Raw genomic sequence first — 8,615 nt, 5'->3', positions numbered from 1 at the left:
GTAATATGTAAGTTTGAGGGTGTGATAAGTGCTAAAATATACATATTTTAGCCCCTTAATTTATATTTGTTAAATCTCTAAGTTTTGTTAGTCTGTACTGTTTTACTTTCTTTTTGTGTTTTCTGCCTTTTTATAGGTTTTTAAAGAAAATAAAGCAATTTCGGTAAATTTGGACTTAAAGTGCAATTTGGGAAAAATCTGGAGAGTGCGATCGAGCGCACAAGACCAAGGCTCGAGCGCATAAGTGCTCGAGCAACAAAGCCAAAGGAGCGAGCACATTCGAACAAGCACGCACGCATGTACAAGAAGTTTACCTCTGTTCTCGAGCGCCCACCATAGAAGAATGATCACACAACTGGGATCGAGCGCCCAACCTTGCGATCGAGCACACTCGTGCGCTGGAGCAAAAATACATGCTGCCAGACTCCTTTTCCACATCAAACTAGGTTTTCTAAGTCCTAGTTGAACTAGGACTTAAGCCTACGAGTTTACTAGGGTTTCTAGGACTTCTAGGGTTTTCTAAACCTATAAATAGACCTCTAGGAAAAAAAACACACAATCTTGGAAAGAGGAAATGGAGGCTACTTCAGGAAGCATTTTTCGGATTTATTATTTTCCTTATTATTTCTTATGAAGATGATTAGAATCAAAATTATGTGTAACTAAATACTTTAGTAGGGCTAGATTCAAGCCCAAATCATATCTCTTTAATATTTCAATATTTGCACCTTTGCTACAATCATATTGTGATCCTCAACTTGATTATTTCCTGCTTTATTGAATTCCTCATATGAATGTGCATGACCAACATATACATGTGGTGTGAATTTGTTAATTGAGTCAATTTGGATGATCGAGTCCTAGTCTTAATAGAGTTAGAAAAGAATCTCCTCATAGGTTTTTGGATTAATCAGCATGGAAAACTAGGAGTAGACACCCATGCCCTAGGCTCATGTGTTTGTCAATTTTTACAAATTTATGCTTTCTTAAAGAACAACTTAGTTGACACCGATGCTAAATCCTTTGAGAAAGAAAAGAATTAGAATAGACACCTATGCCTAATTCGTTGCTTAGGGAGATCAATAGCTTAAGAAGTTTACACCCATCCCCTTAGGTTGAGAAACATTAAGTATTCTTAATATGATTGGAACATTCGCATATTGTTATATTATTTGAGCGTGATTAGTGGTGGATATCAAAGCCCTACATCTTTATCTCTATTAATTCAAAATCAATCTTTAATCTTGTTTTATTTTCGAAATTAATTTTAAGCATAATTGTTAGCAATCCTTGTGTGAATCATAGGAATCGTTTTGGTACTTAACACTTGCTCCTTCTTGTCCACAATCTTCATCAGCTCCTCGACATAGGTCAATCCCTCCTAGATTCCTAATGGCTCGTATTCCACAATTATCTCGGGTTAGCGATGTACTTCCTCAGCATCAAGACATGAAAAACATCATGCATCCCGACCAAATCTAGGGGTAAGGCCACTTTGTACGCCAACTTCCCTACTTTTTGGGTGATCTCAAATGGTCCGATAAATTGAGGGCTGAGCTTCCCCTTCTTCCCAAATCGCATCACTCCCCTCATGAGTGATATCTTGAGGAATACACGAACCCCCACTTCGAATTCTAACGGTCGTCTCCGGTTAATGGCATAGCTCTTTTGCCAACTCTGAGATGCACTCATCCTTTCCCTAATGATGAGCACCTTGTCGTGAGTATCCTAAATCAACTCTAGTCCCAATGTCTGTATCTCACTGACGTTTTCCCAATACAAGGACGACTAACACTTATGTCCATAAAGTGCTTCATAAGGCGGCATTCCAATAGTCGCCCGGTAGTTGTTGTAAGCAAACTCAACCAAAGGTAAGTACTGGACCCAACTACCCTTGAAATCCAACACGCAAGCTCGTAGCATGTCTTCCAGAATTTGGTTAGTCCGCTCCGACTGACTGATGTACAAATTTAATTGTACTCGCAAGCGCACGAGTCGTGTGCAATATAGCGTGTGTGCAAGTGTGAGGTCGATCCACAGGGAATTGTGTTTCTGAAATTTAGTTTCTATCTAAATCAATTATATCTTAACCTAGTTCCGAATGATTTTGATTTTGAAAAGAAACAAACATAAACTAAATAAAATAAAAATAATCAAAAGATAAACGACTAAGGTTTTAGAATTCACCTCACCAAATCAAAGCATACATTTTCATGTTTTCATTCATGCATCCGACAAACAATTAAACCATATATATGTTCTATTGTTTTTTTATAAACCAATTGAATCATTCGATGAATCCATCTCTATCACAAATCACAACGAATATCCAATTGAGATCAAATCATCCACTGTATCCGTAAATCACAATGGATATAAGTTTCAATCAAATCATTTGATGTATCCGTTGGATGAAACACAACGAATATCCAACGTTTTCACGATTTATAAACAACAATCAATCACAATTTTGTCACACAATTGAATTGAAACGAACATACATTACATTAAACGACGGATTTGTGCGAACAAAACATAAAAATATAAAAACTAATCAATGGGGAGGCTTCATCTTCAACCTTAGTAGAAGATTTAGCCTCTCATGATAAAATAAATCATAAAGAAACTAAATTACTTCATTAAAATTAAAAACTTACAAAAAAATTCGAGTTCCAAGCTACAAAAACCCAGAAAACACAAAAAACGACCACGAACGGCGCCCCCGACGTGTCTCCGTCCATTTACAATGAAAACGAATGATATTTATAAGCTAATTTTAGGGTTTCAGCGCTGCCAGATCGGCCGAGTGCGCTAGATCGCACTCGTGCTACAAGTTTTTGCTGCGCAGGGCGCGAGTGCGCTTGATCGCACTAAACATGCGCTCGAGCGCACTTCCAGTTGGAATGTGCCTACTCTTGTGAAATATTAATTTGTAGATCTTTGAGTTAGCTTTCCAATGACACCAAGATCACCTCAATCCGAGCTCTACAACTCTAGATATAACCTTTTTAGTGGGACTCGTCGAGTGCGAATCATCGCTCGATTTCAATTTGCTGTCAATGTTCCATGAAGTGTCTTAAGCCCCAGAATTAATGAAATGAACTGCAAATATCACCTTTATGCCGCATTTCTCTCTTAACAACCTACAAATCACTAAAACACCAAAACTAACAAAAAACATAAAAAACTAACATAGCTAAGAGCTTAACAAACATAAGTTAAGGGGCCCAATATACAATATTTCGCACTCATCAAATATCCCCAAACTTACATTTTGTTAGTCCCTTAGCAAATCAAAATGAAAACAAGAAACATAAGTCCACTGTCGTGGGAGAGACGATTGCATTTAGCATATGCAAGAAGCCTTTTAAACCCCTGGGCATCCCTAGAGGACGAGTGAAGTCTCGTGAGGGTTTAACAGGAATGATACCCACAAACATTTATGCACTATGTTATTTGATCAACAAGGACTTCCACACAAACACATGGTTTTTAACATCATGAGCAGGTTTATCATAGTGAACACCACAATCACATCATCAAGACAACCACAAATCATTCAACTCAAAGATGGAAATTTGAGACAACACATGTTCCAATAAGTGCAATGTGAGACTAACATATAATCATGAGGCTTCAATTTATTCTCAAACTTGGGTGTACCTTAGAAGTGATAGGAATTCGCTCAGATGAAACAACCAAGGCTTAATATTTTATTATTATTTTTTTTTTTTGTGCAAACTATGCAATGCTTAGCTTCCTTAAGCTTTCTAATTGACCTATGTAACGAGTGTTGAGCCAAAGACTCCCAAACCAAATGATTTTAGGGCACTAGATGTAGAAGCATCCCTAAGGCCTTAATTACTCAAGTCAACTAGGCTACGAAGCCAAACTAGCCATACAACCAATCAGGTTAGGTTTCTCATCTTTTTACGTGAACACTCAATGCTTTGTGAGGCATGAGGTCCGGTTACTCAATGAGAAGCTCAAACTGATTTTTTTTAAAAAAAAATTTTAATTTTTTTATTGTCAAGCCAAGGTTTCATCACACTTCATCCTACCTATCTCAAAATACACCCTAATCAAGTCAAATCTTATACCTCACAGATTCTACGCTAGTGTACTCGTGGTGATAAACTCAAACATGTGAAATCTCTCTAATCCAACAATGAGTCAAAAGACTCAGATTCCTAATGACATGCTATGTTCAAAATGCTAAATAGACCAATGACATGCAAACCACAGAATAGGTGTTACCCTTGCTTAATCAATAACATAGCAAATTTTTTTTTTTTTTAACAAAACAACACGAATAATCAAAGAAAAAGACAGAGAAATGTCTACCCCACCCCCAAACTAAAATGACACATTGTCCCCAATGGGTCCAGCGATACAATACCAGATGAGCGGTGCAAGTCGGGTGTAACGTAGGAGAACGCTCCCCCAAACTTGAATGGCAGACACTTGCCCTGAAAAACACAACAGAAATAAACAAACAAGATAAAATGGTAAGAGAAAGAATTAGGGTTGCCTCCCACAAGCGCTAAGTTTTAAGTCTTCAGCCAGACTCTCAACAAAAGACGACAATCACTCAGAATAACTCGTATCCTCCAACAATGTCATCTCGATCTCCTTACTCCTCAACTCTAAGAATGGTTTTAATCTCTGTCCATTCACCTTGAAGGTGTTACCATTCTTAGGATCCTCAATCTCGATGGCCCCATGAGGAAAAACTGACCGAATGATAAATGGCCCTGTCCACCGAGATTTCAACTTGCCCGGGAAAAGATGCAGCCGTGAATTGTAAAGAAGGACTTTCTCACCAGGCTCAAAAGATCATCTCAAAATGCTTTGGTCATGAGCCTTCTTCATCTGTGCCTTGTACAACCGCGCAGAATCATAAGCATCATTCCTTAGCTCCTCTAATTCATTGAGTTGGAGCTTCCTTTGTGAGCCAGCCTTCAGAAGATTGAAGTTCAGCTGCTTGATAGCCCAATATGCTCTATGCTCCAACTCCACGGGAAGATGGCATGCTTTCCCATACACAAGCCAATAGGGTGACATCCCAATCGAGGTCTTGAAAGCTGTCCTATATGCCCACAGTGCATCATTCAATCGCAGAGACCAATCTTTTCTATTGGGGTTTACCGTCTTTTCCAAAATATGCTTGATCTCTCGATTGGAAACTTCAACTTGTCCACTCGTTTGTGGGTGATACGGGGTGGCAACATTATGTGTGATGAAATACTTCTTCATCAACTGCTCAAAAATCCGATTGCAAAATTGCTTACCTCCATCACTTATAATTGCTCGAGGCGCACCAAAACGAGCAAAGATAGTGTCTCGTAAAAACTGGACCACAACTCTGTGGTCATTGGTCTTGCATGCAACCGCCTCCACCCATTTGGACACATAGTCCACAGCAACCAAGATGTACAGATAGCCAAAGGAGTTCGGGAAAGGTCCCATGAAATCGATGCCCCATACGTAAAAAATCTCAACAATCAAAATGGGACTGAGGGGCATCATATTCCTCCTAGAGATACTCCCTAGCTTTTGAGAACGCTCACAAGATATGCAATAAGCATGGGCGTCTTTGAAAAGGGTAGGCCAATAGAATCCACATTACAAAATCTTGGCAGCGGTTTTCTTAGCACTGAAATGCCCACCACAAGCATGATCATGACATAAGGAGATGACATTGGATTGGTCATGCTCAGGTATACACCTCCTAATGATCTGATCGTGCCAATACTTGAACAGGTAAGGATCATCCCAGAAAAAATGTTTCACCATGGACAAAAATCTGGACCTATCTTGTCGCCCTCACTGCTGAGGTAGTTGGCCGGTGACGAGATAGTTCACTATGTTAACAAAACCATGGTGCGGGCTCATGAGCAATGTGCATCAATTGCTCATTAGGGAAAGTCTCCGAAATGGGGTTGGCGTCCTTAGTGTAATCCACAGTCAATCTAGACAAATGATCCGCCACCACATTTTCGAAACCCTTCTTGTCCCAAATTTCTATGTCGAACTCCTGAAGTAGCAAAATCCATTGGATCAGATGAGATTTAGCATCTTTTTTGGAAAAAAGATACTTCAATGTTTCGTGATCTGAAAAGATGATGACTTTAGATCCTAGCAAATAGGATCTGAACTTGTCTAGCTCAAAAATGACTGCCAACAACTTCTTCTCCATGGTGGAGTAGTTGAGTTGTGTGTCGTTCAGAGTCCTGCTCGCATAGTAAATGACATGGGGGAGTCTAGCAAGACGCTGCCCCAAAACAGCTCCAACGGCATAATCCGATGCGTCACACATGATCTCAAAAGGTACACCCCAATTGGGTGGCTGAATAATGGGTGTGGACGTCAGAATGCTCTTAAGGGCCCCAAATGCTCTCTTACAATCCTCATCGAATACAAATGGGGCATCCTTCACCAACAACTTGTACAAGGGCCTAGCAATCTTGCTAAAGTCCTGGACAAACAGCTTGTAGAATCCTGCATGGCCCCGAAAAGAACAAACCTCCTTCACTGTACGTGGGGGTGGAAGGTTGAAAATCAGATCCACCTTCTCTTTATCAACCTTAATCCCCCTCTGAGATATGACGTGCCCCAATACAATACCTTGCTTTACCATAAAATGGCACTTCTCCCAATTGAGCACCAGGTTCTTCTCCTTGCACCGTACTAATACCAAAGTCAGGCGGTGCAAGCACTCATCAAAGGATGAACCAAAGACAGAAGAGCCGTCCATGAAAATCTTTATGAAATGCTCTACCATGTCAGAAAAAATACTGATCATGCACCACTGAAAAGTAGCGGGTGCGTTGCATAACCCCAAGGGCATGCGACGGTAGGGGAAAGTCCCAAAAGGACAGGTAAACGTCGTCTTCTCCTGATCTTCGGGGTCCACAGGGACCTGGTTATATCCAGAATAACCATCCAAGAAGCAATAGTATGCGTGCCCAGCCAAACGTTCCACCATCTGATCAATGAATGGGAGTGGAAAATGATCCTTCCTTGTGGCGGCATTTCGCTTGCGGTAGTCTATGCAAACTCTCCATCCTAATTGAATACGAGTTGGGACCAACTCGTCATCCTTGTTCTTTACTACCGTCAATCCAGTCCGCTTTGGCACAACATGAATTGGGCTTACCCACTTGCTATCCGAGATTGGATAAATGATCCCTGCATCCCACAACTTAATCACTTCAGCCCTCACAACCTCTTGCATAACTGGGTTTAACCTTCTCTGTGGCTCCCTCGATGGCTTGGTGTTCTCCTCTAAATGTATCTTGTGCATCACCACCGAGGGACTAATCCCCTTGATATCCTCAATGGTCCAACTGATAGCTTCCTTGTGCTCTCTTAACACCTCTAGCAATTTTTCCTCTTGAGCATCAACCAAATCCGAAGCCATAATCACAGGCAAAGAATCTGTTGGACCTAGGAACTTATACTTAAGGTTATCCGGTAGAGGCTTAAGTTCCTTCTTGGGGGGATCAGATATTGCTAACTCCTCCTTCTCATTGCTCGCTAAAGGAGTAGTTTCCAAAATTGCATCTGCTTGCTCAAGCAACTTATCCAAGTCTAAATCCTCTCCAAACTGAGCAAAGCATGCCTCCAGGGGGTCCCCAATGCTTGATTCATCCATTGTCTCCTCCATAATCTCCTCTATCAAGCATACATTTCTCACTTCATCATATTCCAATGGTTGTTTGCTGATATCAAAAATATTCAGCTCCATTGTCATATTTCCAAAGGAAATCTTCATCACCCCTGTCCTACAATTAATCAGGGCGTTAGCCGTAGCTAAGAATGGTCGCCCTAGAATCATCGGTATTTGAATTCCAATATTCTTGACCGGCTCTGTGTCTAGCACAATGAAGTCCACGGGGAGTAAAACTTATCCACCTTGATCAAAACATCCTCAATGATTCCCCGTGGTATCTTAACTAACCTATCAGCAATTGAAGTGTCATGGACGTGGGCTTCAGTTCTCCTAACCCTAATTGTAGGTAAACTGAATAGGGTAGGAGATTCACACTCGCCTCGAGATCTAAAAGAGCCTTCTCAATTCGACTGACTCCTATCGTGCAAGAGATGGTAGGACACCCAGGGTCCTTATACTTAATAGGCAACTTGCACTGAAGGATAGAGCTAACTTGCTCGGTCAGAAATGCTTTCTTCGGGACATTCGTTCTTCTCTTAACTGTGATCAGATCCTTCAAGAACTTCGCATATGAAGGCACTTGTTGGATGGCGTCCAAAAATGGAATATTGATTTGGACCTGCTTGAACACTTCTAGAATGTCCTTAAACTTTCCTCCTTTCTTGGGTGCTTGCAACCTTTCAGGGTAAGGTGCTTTTGGCACAACTGACCTAGGAGGGTCCTCAATAACGGGCGTGGCTGTAGATGGCTTGGCATCTATCTTCTCTTTGTTGCCACTCTTTTCCCTTTCTTGCCCCGTAGGGTCTTTTTCTTGCTCAACCACCTGATTGTCCACTTGTCTTCCTGACCTCAGTGTGACAATCACTTGCGCATGTTCTTGCCCGTGTGCAGGACTTGAGGAATTCCCAACCATATATTGACCTTTTGGGTTGGTCACAGG

The 8,615-nt window shown here is 41.0% G+C and overlaps 1 pseudogene; it reads right to left on the bottom strand.

Annotated features, from left to right (window-relative positions):
- The window catches only part of LOC132178100 (uncharacterized), a 189,899-nt pseudogene extending 182,059 nt beyond the window's left edge, over positions 1–7,840 (bottom strand).
- Between the last annotated feature and the right edge of the window lie 775 nt (positions 7,841–8,615).

Source organism: Corylus avellana, chromosome ca4 (genome assembly GCF_901000735.1).
Source record: "Corylus avellana chromosome ca4, CavTom2PMs-1.0".
NCBI lineage: Eukaryota > Viridiplantae > Streptophyta > Magnoliopsida > Fagales > Betulaceae > Corylus > Corylus avellana.
The sequence above is the reverse complement of the archived record's forward strand: the minus strand, read 5'-3'. Positions and strand labels throughout refer to the sequence as shown.